This window comes from Gorilla gorilla, chromosome 10 (genome assembly GCF_029281585.2).
Source record: "Gorilla gorilla gorilla isolate KB3781 chromosome 10, NHGRI_mGorGor1-v2.1_pri, whole genome shotgun sequence".
Classification (NCBI taxonomy): Eukaryota; Metazoa; Chordata; class Mammalia; order Primates; family Hominidae; genus Gorilla; species Gorilla gorilla.
Genome location: NC_073234.2, coordinates 130428837 through 130449531, shown reverse-complemented (window position 1 = coordinate 130449531; position 20695 = coordinate 130428837).

The window sequence follows — 20695 nt, the reverse complement described above, 5'->3', positions numbered from 1 at the left end:
TGTGTCTACATATCATGCTTCAAAGAGCTGAACTAACAAACTGAGCTTGTCCATAGCGGCTCTGAGCAGGCACGGCACAAATACTCCTGGCCCTGAGTTGATTTATCTTGATGTTTGGTTGAATTCCTCACATTTTGGTTCTGTTTGGTAACCTTTTCACCCCGTTCTTTTTTAAGGTGGCTGGCTGTTATAATTCATCATGAACGCATCTCACTCCAGGCCTGGCTCCCCTGACAGAAGGAACAGCCGGTCTTCAAAAGGTCAAAGGCAATTTTCTCCTTTCGTCTTTCTCAGTTTCCAGCATAGATTTGTCACTCTGAGAAAGCATGAATTCTGGATTTGATGTACTTTAATTGATTTCACCCTCAACAAGTCAGACTGTCCATCAGCTCTCTCCTTGGGCTTCCCTGAACTTTGCTTAAGGCTAAGGTTTTCATCCGTCCCTGGAACCAAGCTGTCACCAAGCAATTTACTCCCCTTACCAACTCTCAGGACCCATCTCGTTTTCACTCCTGTAACTCTCCAGAGACAGAAGAAGAGATATGCAGGAGAGATGGTAGAAAGGAAAATTAAGGCAGAAAAAAAGAATGGATAATAGATGGAAAATCCTTTTCCTTTACTGCCTTTTTGGGTGAATTTGTCAGACTGTTTTCTACAAATTGTTAATGGGGTGAGATCATGGAGAAAAATGGGTAGGTGGGTGAATGAATGGATGATGCTTTGATAAATTCATGGGTGGATGTACAAATACACACACAGATAAATGTATAAATAAATGAAAGATACCAGGCACAATCACCGATAACTTGATTCATTAACAGATCTTAAAGATTTTTATCGATTACTCTACGTATGCCAGAAACAGCTACAGGTGCTGGAAGGATGAGAAAGCATATGTAGTCCCTGTCACCAAAGAGCTCACACTCCAAGAAGGAAGGAGGGCATGCAGCAATAAGAAATTGCAGGATAGATTATATTAAGGATATTTACAATATTGTGAGAATAAAGGGGGAAGAGTGAGTTTCAGAGACACTGCATGGAAACCCAGGAAATAATGAGTTTTAAGTGAATAAATTAATGTATGTCAAAGTATTTTCTGGGAGTAGAAACCCAAGCTGCCTATTCAAGACTGTTCCTAGGTCAAATGATAAAGCACAATATGTGGGTGCCCTGTGAGTTCTCTCTGTTTTCCCCTTACCCATGTGAAGAGCATGGGCTCATGTAAATTTGTATCTTCCTTCATGAAGAAACGTTTAGGAATAAAGGGGCCAGGCATGATGGTGCACACTTGTAGCTCCAGCTGCTTGGGAGGATGAGGCAGGAGGATCACTTAAGCCCAGGAGTAGGAGGCTGTAATGACCTCTGATTGCACTTCTGCACTCCAGCCTGGGTGTCAAAGCAAGACCTTGTCTCTGAAAAAATAAAAAATAAAAATAAAAGGAGTAAGGGATTAATTAAATATATTACATCTCTCAGACATTTGTGTATTTTGAGAGGTTTTCCTGGACTAATATTCCTCATAGTAAATAACTTAGTCATATATTCAATTTAGCCTTCAGTTTTATCTACAGGAAACTAAAACACCCAGTTATCTAGAAATAGCTGATAAGTTTCTAAATGGTATGAGGTGGTGGGATTGACAAACCAAGCCAACGTCAAGGACTCCGTGGGTTGTGATGTAAAGTGGTTGTTTCGGCATAAATCTCCAGGTGGGCCACCTTGTTTTCTCACCAACAAAGCCTGGTATGTAATTGTTGGTTTGTGTCATGATGGAAAGAATGTCCACCACCTTCCTTCTGAAGCCTGGAGAAGACATTTGTAAAACCTGGGTGCTGTCCATGGTTCTAAGGGCATTTGGCGTGTTATGGATTTCTAGTATGAAGAATACAAAGAACACCCAGGATGACAATGATCTCTTGTACAAAGTTCTAAAGGAACAATTTTAGATTGACTACCAAAAGTTCCATAAGGGATAATGACTTTGAGTGTGAAGATAACCTTACTGAAGAGAAATGTTAAGACTTTAGTCCTGAGTTCAAATCCTACCTTGGTCACTTCTCTGAGCTTAGTTTTCTCTTTGATTAAATTATACTTTACATAATTATTGAAGGAATTGCCTGAAATAATGAGAGGAAACAGAGGATAATAGTAAGGCTGGGTGACAATGCACGTCCATTCTGATTGCCACACTTAACTTTGTGACCTTTCTCCTTCTGTGTGTCAGTTTCTTCAATAATAAAATGTGGTTGGGATAATAGTACTATTACCCCATAGAGTTATTATGTGAGAATGAAACAACTTAGCTTATGTGGAGTAACTTAGAATGATGCTTAGGACATAAGAACTCATTAAATGCTTGTCATTGTTTGCTATTATTAGATCGTTTCCACATCATGGGTTATCATGTGTCTGGACCCTTTGTGAAGAAAATCCAGCTTTATTAACAATATTTATCTTTTCAGTTATTCTTTCATTCATTCACCCAATTCAGAAAATAGGTACCAAAGATTCACTCTCTTTCTAATCTTCCCAACCACCAATTACAGAGAGTCAAACATTTTTATGGCAGGATTCCTCGACAAACACTCAAACTGGATTAAAGACTGAATGTTGTTATTTAAGGTTAAAGTTATTTAAGAACCCTTCTAACTTTGTTTTTATAAATTGAATTGAACTGAATTGAGTGTGCTAACTACACTGGTGCAGCATCTTTGAGTTACCTTTGGTTCTGCTGGTATTTTTGCTCTGTTTTGGTTTTATCTATTCTTGAATTGATCTAACGGATCCCATTTTTAGTGAGATTTTGAGAATGTTAAAATGACACAGCATGTAAAGCATAATTTCAGTTTCTTCCATCTGGGCCAGAAACACAATAGGTGTGTGGCAATTATATTCAGTGAAGGCAGGAATAAATACATGTGTGAATAATGTGAAATTATTTTAGCTTCTGTATCTGTTTTTATTACTTATTAATTTTAAGATGTCAGAAGCAGAAGAGCAGTAGGGATGAATAACTCAACAAAATTCCAAGTTGGCTTTTAAAAAGTGTGTGAGGGGGTACTAAATAGTAATGTACCCTAAGCTCTCCTTTATTGACTTCTTTATTTCCTGGGCCTCCAATTCAGGGATTAATCCATCCAATTTATTTGCTTTAGCCTCAGAAAGCAGTCCCACTTTCCACAAGGACAAAGGCTTAGAGCTGCTAGAATGAATGGCTCTCGTTAATTGATGTATCCAAAGTCTGTCTGTACGTCAGCCACTCCATCTGTCTGCTTTTGCTTATAAAGGCACCTTCCTTAACTCATACTTTTTGTATTTTTCCACAAGCTAGTTCTACATTTTGGGAGAAGGAGCCTGGTTGAACATTTCCATCTTCTTTCCTGTTTTAAAAAGAAAAACAACCATCCTGATCTGTCAGTTTGAATAGAAGGGTACTTTAACAAGATCCTAGGAACTTATTTTCTGCCCCATAGCAAGGTACTCATTGTGTAAGTTCCTGCACTTGCTGATTCTGTGAGGTGCTAACATGAAGTCACAGTCTAGAAACTGGTGGCTGTGTCTTAATATTGGCTGCCTAGATACTTTTTAAAGCAGATTTATGCTGCATTTTAAAAATCCATTATGCTACATTATGAGCTTATTGTCCATCCAGATAATATTGATCAACTTTAGACTTCCAAATCTGCGTGTATAATTGTCCCGTGCAATCAAAATTGTTTATGTGTGTAGTATGTTGAGACGTCTATAAAATTATAAATTGGAAGTATTTACATATGCCACAATATATTTGATTATGTTGAATGCCCAATTTATATCACCATTCATTGTCATTTTTTTCTCTATTTCATAATCTTTGCTGGTGACTTGACTTTTCTCTATAGAAGATACTTTTCGGACCACTCAAAATTAGTGTCTTTGACAGATTATTTTAAAGTAGCACATCTTGTGTGGTTTGTTCATAGAGTTTGTTCATTATAAAAAAATTTGGCATTAAAAAAGAGACTAAAGAAAAAAATTAAAGTCAACCTTAATCGCATCTCTTAGAGATAGCCACTGTTATTTTTGTCAATTTTATTTTGGTCTGTATGTGTGTATATGTTGTGTGTATATGTTGTTTGTGTGTGTGTTTATGTGTTGAGTGTTCACCAGTTAAGATCATATTACCTTTGCAGTTTTATATCCAGCATTTTTCCCACTCAACTTTATATCATACGCAATTTATTCTTTTAAATGCTTTTCCAAAACACAAAACTTTTAATAACTACAAAATATTCCAGTCTATAAATGAGATGTAATTAAGTTAATCATTGTTAATTTTTGACAGACAGGTATTTTGCAATTGTTTGCTGGTGTGAATAAAGCTATGACAGACATCTGTATGTTCTAAGTCACTTTGCTGATTGAGTTCTTATATTTAAATTCTAGAAAAAGAATTTAAGACTTCAATACCCGTGTTTCAAATTCCTGCAGCACCTCTATAATAAAAACTATCTTCTACCCTGTAGTTGATTGAATTATTAGCTTAGATTTTAACTGTGTTCCTCTATCTGTGCCCCTTGCCATCTAACTTTGCAGTTAAGTGTACACACTAAGTGCACTTCCTCATCCATTGACTTGAGGTTCAGCCATGTGACTTATTTCAGCCAATGGGATGTTAACAGATGTGACATAAACAAGGACTTGAAATGTGCTTGCACCACATGGCTTGTCTTCTTCCACCTCCACAATCTTTACGAGAAGTGCACGTCCTAGATAGATCATTGGTCCCAAAAGGACTGTAGATGCACAGAGCAGAGCTAGCCAACTGGATTGAGGACTTAAAACTTGATGCAAAAGCTATTCAGTTAAGCCCAGCCTAGATCAACCTACTTCCAGGCAATCTGCAGACACATATGAGCAAACCCAGCTGAGATCAGTAGAGTTGTCCCCAAGGAACCTGCAGATATGGGAGGAATAAATGCTTATTGTTATATGGCACTGGGATTTGGTGATGGTTATGCAGCAATAGCTAACAGATCTACTCTTGGTAATTTAATGAGAAATTTAGTCCTTCATTTAATAACAAACAAATGGTGGCAATACAACATAGTGGTTAATAAAAGAGTCTTGGGAGCTATCTGGACCTAAGTTTGAATGACCTTAGGCATATTGCTTAATCTCTGTGAACCTCAGTTTTATGGCCTTTAAATGGGAAGAATATCAGTACCTACTTTCTAGAATTGTTATTAAGATTAAACCAGTTAACGTCAGTTAACTGATATCAGTTAATATTAATAAAGTGTTTGGTACAATGCCTATGTCCAAAATAAATGTCAATAAATGATTTGTATTGTTTTCCACTAAGGAATATAGACCTCTTCAGATCAGAGGTCTATATTAAATTAGAATTAATTACTTCTAGAATCTTAGGCTAAAACAGTGTCTGGTAAATAATAGGCATTCAATTAATATTTGTTGATTAGTGATTGTTCTTTGCTATTGTTCTTCTACTTAATAAAATGAATTGGAAACAGAGGTGGGTAACACCCCATTGTTTGCTAGATCTAGAGTTTCTTCTTTTGCTGAATTACTTCCACAACGATAATAATCTACCTGAGTTTACCCATCAGTGACAATTTTTTTGAAATAAATAAACAGGCATGTTATGTGTGCACTGCATGATGGAAAGATCTAGCATTCATACTCCACAGTATCATAATTCCCCATCGTCATTCTTAGTATCCAACAATCCTCTACACTCCACCACCACCAGTCACTGGACAGGGTCGTAGGGTGATTGTAGACAGATGTGGACCTAAAAAAAGTGTTATGCTGAGCATTAAAGATATACAACAAACCCAACACACATTTCTATAAAAGTTCTGCTAGATGCTACTTAAAACAAGAGGGACAGGGCTATGGTTTAAGGTTGCACAGGCCATGTCTGCCTAATCTATAAGGATTAAAATTTTTTAGTGATCTTACTGTAGGAAGAAAAAGTCGAGGTGTTTCTATTGAGCTTGCTGCTTTGCAGATAAATTGTTTAAACAGAAGCTCCTAACCAAGATTAGCACAGTGCCTGGAAAGTTATAAGCACTCAGTAAATGCTAGCTATTATTTTCATTGAAAAATATGGTTAATATTGATAGAACTGGTGATTGTAAGTTAATTGCAGTTCCCCACTTGTGGCTGTAATCAAAGTAGAAGCCCTCCTTTTTAAAAACTAATCTTGAGTACAAGCACTCCAAAACATAATACTAGGATATTTTAATTCATATTTGTTACTCCAAGCATCTATGCATCAATTGCTTATTGAACACTTACCATGAACTAGATACTGCACTGGGTACTGAGAATACTACAGTGAGGAAAGTATTCTCAAACCAAAATCCCTTCCCTCACACAGCCTACATTCAAATCAGAGAAGCAGATGGGAAACAAATAAGAAAACATGAATAATATATATATGTATTTTTTTGTTGCGGAGTTTCACTTGTCGCCCAGGCTGGAGTGCAGTGGCACGATCTTAGCTCACTGCAACCTCCACCTCCTGGATTCAAGTGATTCTCCTACCTCTGCCTCCCGAGCCTCTGGGACTACAGGCATGCACCACCACGCCTGGCTAATTTTTGTATTGTTAGTAGAGACAGGGTTTCACCATGTTGGCCAGGCTGGTCTCGAACTCCTGACCTCAAGTGATCCACCCACCTCGGCCTCCCGAAGTGCTGGGATTACAAGCATGAGCCATCACTCTCAGCGCAAGAAAATAAATGATCAGTTACTGATAATTTTCAGGAATAAAATAAAAAGAAGGATGCAGTTCACAGTGATGAGATAATGAGATAATGAGACTGAGTGGTCAGGAAAAACGCATGTTCTCTTAGAACTATAGTTCTCTATGTTTATTGGGTCTCCATTCTCTTTAAAAATCTGATGGATTCTATGGACTCTCCAGAAAAAAAAAATTATATATATATATATATATATATATATATATATATATATGTATACAGGCACACAGGGCTTACACGCATTGCTTATATTTTATTGAATCTCTGCTTTAGACACTCATCTAAGTCCTATCTTTGGCTGTGACATCCTGGTAGCAAAAGCAGAAGTAAGAAATATTCACTTCCATATTGTCTTAGAACAAATTGTCAAAGCACACCACTTCTCTGACTTGGAAAAAACAATTGTCTGAACTCTCAATAGCTGGTGCCTACATGTTTTGGCATAGAGGCACTATGCCTTATCGTCTCTGGCAGAGTTCGCTTGCTATGTACCAGAATTCCTGCTCCCTCTATGATAGTTTAAAGTTGGGATTCAGAAGCCACTATCCACACCAGGACTACATTTCCCAGCTACCCTTTCTTAGTGGTACAGTCATGGGACTAATTCTTGCCAATGAAATGTGAGCAGATGCCCTGTATGACACTTTCAGACCAAATTTTTTAAGAAGCCTTCATCTTGCTATGGTTTCACTTCATGCCAGCTGAATGCCGGTGATTATCAGAACCTAGGGAAAGGTGAAACCACACTATAGGGGAAATCTGGATTCTAAAATCACTACATGAAGGAAAACTACTCACCAACTAGAAACGTTCACATTTTTTATGTGAGCGACAAGTAAACTGAAATGGTGTTAAGTCACCAACATTTGGTATTACCCCTAAATGATATTTCCTAAATTGTGATCCCTGAAACGGCAGCATCAACATCACCAGGGAGCTTGTAAGAAATGCAAATTCTCCCACTTCAGAAGAACAAAGTCAGAAACTCTGGAGGGGTGGGAGGGACCAGCAATCTGTGTTCTAATTGGCCCTCCAGGTGACTGGGAACCACTGCTCTAAATACATAATACAGGGCCTATGAATGGGGGTTATAAAATCTGATTTCCTTGGTTCAGATTCTGGCCCGATCACTTATGAGCTATGTGATCTTGGGCATGCTACTTAACTTCTAGTGTCTCAGCACGTTGCTAGGTATGGATATCTAAGGGTAGATCACAATAGTATCTAACTCCCATGCTTTGACATGAGCATTAAAGGAGATCATCCATGTGGAGGGTTTAGAACAGTGTCTGATGCACAATAAGTGCTTAGAAAACTTTAACTGTAATGCTTATCAAACTGACAGCCAAGTCTCAACCCCAAAGTTTGCATAAAATGGACTTTTCATTTCTCCCCCTCTGCTTAACGCTATTCCCACGCATGCTTGAATCGTGGACACATCTGTCCTGGCAGGCATTCATTCCATCAGAAAATGATTATGGATGTCCTTCCATGTGCCAGACATCATGCTAGGATCCAGACAAGCAAGAGAAAACAAAGCAGACTGGATCCCTGCCTGGTGATAGGCCTCTGACCTGGCCGACCTCACTGTGGCCAGACAAGCAAGGACAGTGAACAAACGGGTGGCTGAACTGGACCCTGAGGGAATAAAACCAACACATTTTTTCTTTGTGCAAATTTCTGGCTGATTTTCTTTTTTCACCCATGCAAGAAGATGCCCTTGCTTTTTCCAACAGCCGCCCTGTGTGCAGACTAATCTTTGAATCTATGTTCTCTAAGCTGCTTTAAAATATGATGTTCAGTGGTTAATCCAAAGCCTGTAGAAAGAGCCCTGACGCCAGGTGTAAGCATATTTTTAAAGAAGAGGGCATACTTTCAAAACTAGCACCTGGGGCCAGCCAATTAAATTCCTCAATGAAAAATGCGTGGACAAATGGAAGGCTGGATGCCTCCACTTTGATTCTTACTCAACTCTGATTGGCCACAGGTTTGGCCATTTTGTTTCATTGACCAAATGGTACCCATCACCCCCTCATGAGGACTTGCACCTGCCCTCAAAGGAGCCAAAGCTGCCAGCTCCCCTCAGCCCCTTTGAACGCTCCTTATCAGCTTTAATACTTAAAGCCCTAGAATTTGTCAGCTTAGATTCCCCACAATTTGATGGGCAAAGGGGTGTGTACTCCAAGCAGCCTGCCAACTTCACTCTCACAGCTGCAACTCTCCACAGACACTCTGCTGTGGAAATGCAAAGAATTTTACAAAAGAGTCACCCTAACCTCACATAGTCTGTGAACTCCAGTCCCTCCTGTTCTTTCCTGTTCTTTCACAGGAGATCCAATTTCTCTCTGACTCAATCTTTGTCAGGGCGCAAGGTCAACTGGCTGGTTTCTTATACTCTTATGGTCCCAGATGTATAGAGTGGGCAGGAAATGAAAAAATAAAATAAAATCTGTGCCCGTGGCAGACATCAATAATCAATTCCAGAACTTTTATCCCTTGCCTAGATCCATCCTCCAAATTTGTGAGGACTTCAGACAACCATCACGAATTAATCTTGGTGGTCATTTAGACCTATTTGCCATTACAATCTAGACCAGCCCTTATACAGAAAATAAAACAATAAAAACAAGAAAGGCGAATAACTTATATCCATCTTCAAACAGCGTGTGTGAGTCAAAATTGAGATTAGAATTCAAGTGTTCCTAATTTCCAGTCTTGTGCCCTTCCTTATGCCAAGAGACCATCAGGCCCCTTGAAGTATCTGGAGATCCGCTCCACCTCTCCAGATTAAACAGTCCTAAATAATGACCCATGAAATGTCCTTGGGTTCAACTTTCATCTCCCAGCAGCGTGCAAGATAAATGGTGTATTAGTCGGCTATTGTAGTAATGCTGCATAACAAACCATCCCACAAATGCAGTGACTAATAGCTACAAGCATTTATTCTCACATTCATGGGTCTGCAATCAACTGCGGCTCAGCTGACGTGGGCCTGGCTTGGCTCCATGACTCCACATATGCTGCACGTGTGTTTATTCTGGAGTCCTAGATAAAAGGGCAGTGACTACCTAAGTCATGTCTTTCTCATCATGGATTAAGAAAGCTCAAAACCTGAACCAAAACATGCAAGCATGTTTAAGAACTCATGCATACATCATGCCCTCTAACATTGCACTGACCAAAGCAAGTCATATGACCAAGCCCAAACTTAGCAGCATGCAGAAAATCTCTGCCCACATTAGCAAAGGGAGGGAGTGAATATTTGCTATATAATAATATGTATTATTTAAAACATGGCTTTTAAAATTATCAAAAAACATTTCAGGGAAGGTTTGGATAGCAGAAGCCTTTTTTTCACAGTGAGATTATACCAGGCTCTCACTAGAGAAAGTTGATAAGCTGCTGAGCACCAGATTTAATCTCTGAGAAAGCTAAATCATGTATTGTGTTAATACTGGCTCTCTGATTTTATTGCTGATTCCCCTGCTTTAATTCTCACCCCATGTAAGACAGATCATGAATATTTCAGTGGCCAGAGAGTGAACTCCTCAAGAGTCACCTTTATGTCTTCCTTAATGCTGGTGTTTTGAAAATATGTGGGTTTTCCGAAATAAAGTGTTGAATAAATGATAAAATCATGGTGGTTAAGAGTATGGGTTTGGGGGAAAGAGTAAGCCAGATTCAAAGCTAAAGCCATCGCTTATTGGCTGAGTATACTTGGTCACTTGTCTAACCTTTCTAATCCTCAGTTTTCCCCTCTGTGAATTGGGGGCAGCCATATCTGTCTTGCTGGGTACCTATTAAGTAACATAATGTAGGCAAAATGCCTGGTCCACCCCAGGCTGTCATATATTCTAGCTCATATTTTTATTCATCCTTTGTTAAAACTAGCTTAAATCACTGAGTTCCTCTGGTGCAGTAGCCAATAGTGGCACTAACCTAATATTTCTAATTCTTTTCTTTTCAGGCACCTAGAAGAATTGTACTTCTTGTCCTCTTTTGAGGATAGGCATACCCGTGTGCTTTGCTTTGGCCAGTGAAATATGAACAGAAGGTACCTGTGTCACTTTGGAACAGAAACTTTAAGAGCCATGATCAATGATTTCCATGTTCATTTCCCACTGCTGTGGTGACTACAAAAGCACTTGTTAAGATGAACTCTGTATCAGCCTGGATCTCTGAGAGACTTCATGGAGCAGAAATCCTCCAGCCTATATGCATAGTGTATGTAGTATGAGAAAGGAGAAAGAAAGAAACTCATGTTAAGCCACGGAGATTTGGAGGGTGGTTCTTACTGCAACATAACCCAGCCACTGTGCCTGATATACTTGGTATTACTAAGTTATATACTTAATATATACTTGATGATATACTTGGTATTATTAAGTATACTTGGTCTACTTACAGAATATTATGGATTATATTTCAGAAAGATTTATGTTGCAAATAAACCAGTTATACCTGCCGGTATACCAGTACTTCCCCATATCTACGGAGTAGCCCTCTTAAGTCACAGAAGTTCAAGATTTAGAAAGAAATAAAGAACACTCTGATTTATACAACTAAAGCCTCAGGAAGAAAAGGGGTGGAGCTGTCCTCACAGACCTCTGTGTCTAGGAACTCAAATCCTATTCTCTTTTCTCCTTTACTTCTTCACTCTGCTTCTCTCTGCATGCTGCCTTCTTGTGTCTTCCTGAACTCTGACTTTCTCCAGGCAATGAGAAAGTGGCCGAGTGGCCATAGGTGCTCTAGGCTCATGCACCATTAGCTTCAAGATCCTAGGACCAGGTTTCCCAAAGTGTGTCTCAAAGACCATCTTGGATGTGAATTACATGTGCGTATATTCCAGCTCCTCTCCAACTTCACCATACTGATTCAGAATTTTTAGTGGTTTGGCCTGGGAATCTGCATCTTACCATGTTTATCAAGTGATCCATAACCAAAGTTGCATACCTAATCTAGTAAAGGACCATGAAAAGCCTGGCAGGAGTGGTGGAGTGACAACATGGGCAGCCCCACTAGGCTTACAGGGTTACAGGGTGAGGGTGAAGGAGACACAGAGTCCCCAAAGTTGGGAGTCAGGAGAAGGGATGCATGAAGCGTATACACAGCCATGGAAAGAAATTGTGAACCCAGAGAGTGCTCCAGTCTGGTTCTCCTATAATTGGGAAAATACTCTGAAACCTAATCTACCTGAAGACATAAAGCAGAAAAAAACAAATCTTCCTCTCCTTTAAAGCCATTAGCAAGTTTCAACTTCTAAAAAGTGGGCAGGGCACGGTGGCTCACACCTATAATTCCAGCACTTTGGGAGACCAAGGTGTGCGGATCACCTGAGGTCAGGAGTTTGAGGCCAGCTTGGCCAACATGGTGAAACCCCATCTCTACTAAAAATACAAAAATTAGCAGGGCATGGTGGTACGCACCTGTTATGCCAGCTACTCGAGAGGCTCAGGCAGGAGAATCGCTTGAACCCAGGAGGCAGGGGTTGCAGTGAGCCGATATTGCACCACTGCGCTCCAGCATGGGTGACAGAGGGAGACTCTGTCTCAAAAACAACAACAAAAAAAGTGCATTATGAGGAGGAATTATTAGCTGCTGAGCACCTATTCCAAGCTAAGTACCCCTTGACACTCTGCAGAGAGTGCCAGTGTTTGGCTAACACAGCACCCATTCCCTACCTCTCCTCTTACCCATGCCTGCAATTCTAGAGGGTGCAATGTCAAATTCCTCCTTTATCAGCTTCTCTTGCAGCCATAAGTTATCATGAATTGTCATGATGTGACCTGAGCCACATCATGGCCAATGAGACATCAGTGAAAGCTACTGAGAGCTTCCAGGAAAGACTTTATTTTCCTAAAAAAAAAAAAAAAATCTGACATTTCTCCTTTCCTATACCTGGAAGGTGGACATCATTTCTGGAGCTGAAGCAGGTACTTTACAACCATGAGGTAAAGGCTAAGAGTATCTTAGAGACTTTCCTCTGATATCATTCTGCCATAAACCCATCCCAGCAGGTGTTGGCCTCCAGATTCCTTGTTGTGTGAGATAATTGAATGTCTTAATGGCGTTAGTCACTGTCCAATTAACTTTTTCTTGCAAATGAATGAATTCCCATCAGATACCGTTTCCTGATTTATTCCTCATAATAATATAGGCATTATCATTCTCACTTTTTAAGTAAGGAAACTGAGGTTAGTTAGTGAGGTAGGTCATTTCTTTAAGATCACAAATCAAAGAAGCAATGGGAATAGAATTCCAAACCAGATTCGCATAACTCGAGGGCTCTTTATAAGAAGCCTGCCTACCTGGATGGCTACACATTTTCTTTTCTATTTGTTTTTGTCCTGCCTCTTAAAAGTATCACGTAATTGCATTTTTTATGTACTAACATAACAGTCAGGAGAACAACAAGTACAGTGCCTGAGACACAGAAGATAATCCGACCATGTTCAAATAAGTGTTCATTATTTGAGGTTTATTAAGTAAAGGTAGGAGACTTAAATCAAAGACTGAGGACGAGGAAGGGTGGATTCAATATTCCAAATCATTTATTCATGAAGTGAATAATCCTCGCTCCTTCTACTGGTATCACTTAGCTGTTGCTATGTAACATACAACCCCAAAACTTAGTGACTTAAAGTGATAAACATGTATTATTAAAAGTAATTGCAAAAACCTCATTTGCTTTTGCATCAACCTAATAATGTCTCATGAGTCTAGGAGAAGGCTGGATGGTTGTGTTTATCTTGGCTGAGCTCAGTTGATTGAGGCGGGGCTTATTTTTGTGCCTATGGTCAGCTGGGGGAGTTAGCTGGGGATTGGCTGATTTAGAATGGACTTGGTTGAGACATGAGTTTCTCACTTGCTTTGCAGAGGCTGGCCTATGTTAGTTCATGAGTGGATGGCAGGGATTCAAGAGTGAGCAGAGTAAGCGGAAATCTGTTGGTGCTTTTTAAGCCCTGGTTTGTATCACCCCTCCAAGGGCCAAGCAAGTTACATGGCCAAACTCAGAATCAAAGTGTGGGGTAAAAAATCCTTTGCCCTGGGTGGGTGTGGTGGCTCATGCCTATAATCCCAGCACTTTGGAAGGCCGAGGTTGGTGGATCACCTTAAGTCAGGAGTTCAAGACCAGCCTGGCCAACATGGTGAAACCCTGTCTCGACTAAAAACACAAAAATTAGCCAGGCGTGGTAGCGGGTGCCTGTAATCCCAGCTACTCAGAGACTGAGGCAAGAGAATTGCTTGAACCTAGGAGGCGAAGGTTGCAGTGAGCCGAGATCGTGCCACTATACTCCAACTTTGGCAACAGAATGAGATTTCATCTCAAAAAAAAAAAAGCCTTTGCTCTAAATGGGAGAAGAGTTGGGGACATCATGGCAATAAACCTCCCATAGATCCCATGATGGATAAGTAAGAAGTAGCTATGTCTATAACCTAGGCCTGAATAACTGCTGGTCTTCCTTGGAGAGGTGAAACAGCAGAGTGTGAAAGTGAGGAGCTATTCCCTAAGCAGCCCAGTAGGGTAGGAGACAGAAGCATTGTGCCTTAGAAGACCTGAATTTTGAGTCCTGGTTCTGTCATACACTTTCTCTATGTGACCTTAAGGAGAGAGACCACTTTCCTTTTCTGGTTTGGAATTTCTCTAACTAGAAAATGATAGAGACAAACTTTCAGAGGCCAAAAACTAGAGGCCCGCAGACTAGATCTGGCCTATGTAGTTGTTTTGTTTGGCTTGCCCAGTATTCTAGTTTTAATTGAGCCAACATTTAAAAGTCAGAATGTTTCAGATAGAAATCTGGATTTCTGACTGATATGGTTTGGATTTCTGTCCCTACCCAAATCTCATGTCGAATTGTAATCCCCAGTGTTGGAGAAATGGCCTGGTGGGAAGTTATCAGATCACGGGGGTGGATTTCCTCCTTGCTGTTCTCATGATAGTGAGTGAGTTCTCACAAGATCTGGTTGTTTAAAAGTGTGTAGCACCTACCCCTTTGCTCTCTCTTTCTCCTGCTCTGGCCATGTGAAGACGTGCCTGCTTCCCCCTTAACCTTCTGCCATGATTGTAAGTTTCCTGAGACCTCCCCAGCCATGGTTCCTGTACAGCGTGTGGAACTGTGATCCAGTTAAACCTCTTTTCTTTATAAATTACCCAGTTTCAGGTATTTCATTAGAGCTGTGTAAGAACAAAACAATATACTGACTTTACTCAAAAATCCTGAAAGAATCAGCAAAGTTGGGTCAAGATTCCACTATGGCAACAATGGATGCAGCTGAGCTATGGATCCTTATCTGGGATATGCATTGCTCTCCACTATCTGACCTACTACATTCTCACTTACTCCATATTGTCTCCTGAACACTAAGATTTTTCTTACACTTGGCTGAACTCACTCATTGAAATTCACCTTTTGTCACTGTAGACATTTGAATTGGGTTTCCTGGACCAAATGGTGTGATAGCCAGACTCTGTGAGTCCACGGCATTGTTTCTTTGGTGCTCAGTTTCGCAGGTCAATACAGAAATTCTCCCATCAATTCCCCCTGATTTTAGGCCAGTGGATCTTAATCCTATGGGAACTCGAATCCACTTGAAATTCTGATGACATCTATGGGCAGAAAAGTGCTCATATAAGCACACACATGTTTGAACACATACACATACACATACACATACACAATATCACATAGTGCTTTGTCTATCAAACTCCATTATCATAGAAGATGCAATTTGTCTGTCCTGCAGTCTATGGTGAACCTCAAGTTCTCCATCAAAGTATTCCCACCATAGCCCTGTCTAGACAATTTTCAGATCTATTTAGGACTCCAGAAAAGCATCTTCCCCCAACAAAATTTCTTATAGTCAGAGGTCACCGTCTGTTCCCAGTTCCCTCCCCATTTCCCATTCACTCTTCCAAAGAACAGAGAGGAAAACAAGCAAGTTATAGCCAAGTGACCCACGCTGAGAAAAGAGCAGAAGTCAGCAGGGCCCTGACCTTCCTGTGTAGGTAACAAATTGGATACCATGTTTGTACTGAGCCCTGGAGGGAGGGAAGAAAGGGGGGAAGTAGGGAGGAGGAGGGCAGTGTGGGATGGAGGTGGGGTTACAGGGTCAGCCGACTTGGCCTTAGGCATCCACATAGCAACTCCATCCACCCCTTCCCAGGAAGCAGCCACTGCTGCAGGGCACACAGAGGGTAGCAGCTGGAGGTCAGCAGAGGCCAATACATGCACACACAAGGGTGTGTTTGTGTGCTTGAGTGTGTGTGTCCATTCCCAGCCAAGGGCAGGGAAAGCTACTGAGTTGAATTCTTTTAAGAGATCTCCAAGGACTTTCTGACCCAATCCCCACTTATTAAACATATAATTACTTTCTTTTTTTCTTTCCCTGCATTACCAGAAGACAGTGTAGTTTGGCCTTTAGGTACACAGTTTCTGGAGCTAAACGCCCTGAGTTCAAGTCCCACCTGGAGCACTTAATAGCTGTGTGAATTTGGAGGGTAACTTAACTCCTAGTTGCCTCAGTTTCTCGTTTCAAAAGAAAGGGAGATAGTAACAATGACTTCCTCAAATATTTGAGGAAGTTAATATGCATAAAATGCTAATAATCACAAACTATAATTATTCATTCAGCAGACGCATATAGAGGAGCCTATATATGATGTATTAATTTTCTGGAACATCTGTGCAAAGCAATGTTCATTTTATGGAAATTATATTAATCTTCCCCCAGAGCCCTGGCACAACACATGCATTTAATTCCCATTTTACAGATGAGGAAACTGAGATTCAGGGAAGTTGTGTCCCTTGCCCAGGTTTACCCCACTAATGAATGATGGAAACAGCCAGTTCAAAGCCCTGGCTCCTAATCAATCCACCGTGATCTCCAGTTTTCTTTCGTATTCCAAACACCCAGGTCAATGTTTGACATATAAGTGAATGAACCAAAGATTGGTTCTGCCATTCTCCCTTTCTTTGCTCTTTCCACTTTAACCTTTGTCCAGAGGCAGCCCTGAGGAAGCCATGCACTTCTTGGATACCCACATCTCTTTTCTCTTTCCTGTTCCTTGATGCTGTTCCATCAGTCTTCATCTTCACCACTCAACTGCCATCCATCTCTCCTACTAGTACCTCCTTGGAAGTAAGGCCCCAAATATCTCTCTGGCACTGGAGGAAACTCATTCTTTCTGGTTTAATTCGCCCCGTCTGGCCTTAATTGCTTTGCCCTGTTGTGAGAGGAGACCTCCCATGGCGATGGCCCCGAGGATGGGTTGGAGGGTGGGAGGGTGGAGGAGGAAATCGGGGTGAGCTGTTGAGTGGAGAGTGGATTAGTCCAAGGCCAATGGGGCAACGGAAGTTGGGGATCTTGGAGCCTGTGGCTCCAGACCCACCCTTGGTTGTGATGTTTACGATTGAACTTGGGCAGGAGCATGTGTCTGGGGGCTGCGCCGGCCTCCCTGGCCCCTACCTTGAGTGTTTGGTCCTGCAGCTCATTAAGCAGTGACACTTAGCACATCATCAAACTGCTTTACAGGCACAGCCCACACAGCTCCTGGCCTCTGGAGTCCGCAGGTAGTGGGGGGACGCTGACCTCCCAGCAACTGGAGCTGGGACTGGGTGGACACACAAGGGGATCAAAAGACCTCATGGGAAAAACAGACCAAGAACTGGATTAGGGCACCAGGACCCCTGACCTTTCACCCCCAGAAATTATACAAGACTAAGGTGCATGGGAAACAGGGGTTCTGGGTGTGGTGTCATGGAAAAAACATGGCATTTGGTGTCCTGTGAACAAGGCTCAAATCCTGGATTTGCCACTTCCCAGCAACTGTGGAACACAAGCAAGGTTTTTACCTTCTCTGACCCTCTGTTTCCTCAATAAGGCCAATAGTACCTACTCCAGGGGGCTGTTGCTAGAAATATTGGGATGATACATATAACATGTTTAACCCAGAGCAGGCAATAAATGGTGATTATTTGAATTACCTACTCCTACTTTCCCACTTTTTGAAGAGCGAAGAGATCAACGGGATCAGGCTGACAACTATTAGTTTTACCCCCATCCTCCCTCCCACCTCCGTGCCCCTTTTTTGGTGTGTGAGTTAGTTCGGGCTTGGAGCTCTGAAAGTAAACTTTGCCTTTTAATGTCACAAAAAATCACAATAAGAAATCAACAACAAAAATAAAGCAGCTTCGAGTTAACAAGTGTCTACTATGAGCCAGGTGCATTCTCATTCCAGATAGATAGATAGATAGATAGATAGATAGATAGATAGATAGATAGATAGAATCCCATTATGTTTTCACAACTCTGTGAAGCATCTACAATGATTATTTCCATTTTACAGAGGAGAAAACTGAGGCTCAGAAGGACTAAGTCATTTGTCTCATGTCTCATGAGTAAAGCTGTGATGTAAATCCAGATCTATTGACTCTGAGTTTTTATTCTTTCCAACGTTGGATAGCCCTTGAAAGGGGTGGGAGGGAAGAACAGTATGTTGGAGACCCCAGGCAGATCGGGGGTGCTTCTGGTCCATGTCCCCCGTCCTGAGTTCTTGGAGGTCCATTTGCAGATCCCCTAATTTCCAACTATCCTTCAGAAGCCTCAAATATATTCCTAAATCTCCTTGAAACAGCCCTGGCCAAGAAGAGCCTGCTTTCATGGTTGATGTGCAGTGATGAGGCAGGGTTAATATTTCATTAAGTCATGGTGCCATTTTGCAGTTCATGGATATTCGGTAACACAAGCAACAACAAACTCACAAATTCCTGGGCCTCACTTTCTCTGGGGGTGCAGGCTCAGGATGATGGCCCCCTGAATGTGGGCATGAGATAAAAACCTGTGCCTGACTGTCATGAATGTGTGGAGAAGATGCTCCGGGACTTTGGGATCGTGACCCCATCCTCGCTCCCACTTCCATGCCCCTTTTTTGGTGTGTGAGTAAGTTCCGGGCTTGGAGCTCTGACAGTAAACAATCCTCTTGGCCTGCCTGAAAGGTGAGTGTATTTTGTGGAGATCCTGTATTCATTTGCTGGTCTGCCGTAACAAATTCCCACAAACTGGGTGTCTTAAACAACAGAAATATGTTGTCTCACCAGTCTGGAGTCTAGAAGTCTGAGATCGAGGTGTCAGTAGGGCTAGTTCCTTCTGAGGCTGTGAGAGAAGATCTGTTCCATGCCTCCCCTCTAGCTTCTGGTCATTTGATCGCAATCTTTTGCATTCCTTAGCTTATATTAAGTTGGTGTAAAGGTAATGAAAATAATTGTGATTTTTGCCATTACTTTTCAGAGCAAAAACTGCGATGACTTCTGCACCAACCTAATAGAAGTATTGCCCCAATCTCTGCCTTCATCTTCCCATGATGTTGTCCTATGTGTGTGTCCATCTCCAAATTTCTCCTTCTTATAATGACACAGGTCATACTGGATTCAGGCCCTCCCTCGTGACCTCATTTTAACTTGATTACCAAATAAGGTCACATTCTGAGGTGCTGGAGGATTAGGACGCTGACCTAGGAATTTTTCAGGGACACAATTCCATCCATAATAGTTCAGAAAGAGAAATAGGACTCACTCTTAGGTCAGTCTGATGAAATCCATGGACCCAATTCCTCAAGTCAATTCACAGGAACATGTGCATTTAAAAATGTTATGTGATTTTTAGAAGTTCATGGACCTTCTGACACACGGGGTCTAGGACCACCAGATTAGACCTCTGGTAAGTTGCCAAGATACAAATATGTCATGAAGTCAATGACAGCAAGGTGGGGAATGTGGTGAGCTAGGTAAGGTCTGGAAAATAAGATGGTAAGTTCAGTTTGGAACATATTGAGTTGAAAGTGCAACATTAATATGTTGCATGGTGACAGTACAATATCCAGTTCCAAACTGTCAGCTTGGAAGGAAGTATAGAACTTAATATTGAGTCCTTTATTCTTTGTTTCTCTCCTCCTTTGTCTCTCAAAGATTTCTTGTACAGCCAATGTATGCTAGGCTGTGTGCAATATATGCTGGGCATTTTTTTTTTTTTTTTTTGAGACGGAGTCTTGCTCTGTCGCCGAGGCTGGAGTGCAGTGGCGCGATCTCGGCTCACTACAAGCTCCAACTCCCAGGTTCACACCATTCTCCTGCCTCAGCCTCCTGAGTAGCTGGGATTACAGGCGCCCGCCACCACGCCCGGCTAATTTTTTGTATTTTTAGTACAGACGGGGTTTCACCATGTTAGCCCAGATGGTCTCGATCTCCTGACCTCATGATCTGCCCGCCTCGGCCTCCCAAAGTGCTGGGATTACAGGCATGAGCCATCGCACCTGGCCATGCTGGGCATATTAAAAACAGTGAGAGCATATGTATCCTCAAGGAACTCACAGGCTAATGTGAGAGTGAACATATGCATGTAAGTAAATTTATATAGGTATATAGGAGTATGTGTGTATATTACAATATATATGTGTGCGTGTGTGTGTGTATATATATATATATATATATATATATATTTATATACATATATGCTTACCTACCTGTATGGATACCTGTAACTTTATGGTAGGTAATACACACACACAAACCCCTATACGTGCACGTGCACACACACACACATATGTACATAGGGTAGATAAGTGCATATGTACCAAGGAGGGGTAGGTATTAATGGCCTTAACTGGTTGAAAGTTCAAGTTTGGACTAACTTCAGGCATAGTTGGATCCAAGTACTAAAGAAGCATTTGCAGGCCTTGGTCTGTAGTACTTTATCATTGGTTCTTCTTTCCTCAACTTTGGCTCTACTCTTAGGCAGGACTGCCCATATGATGGTACATCAACTGCCAGTAGCTCCCAGCTTACATCCAATTCAGCAACTCCAGTGAAAACAGAGTATTTCCCCACCTCAAACAATTTTAGTAGAAGTTGTGTTAATATACATGTTAA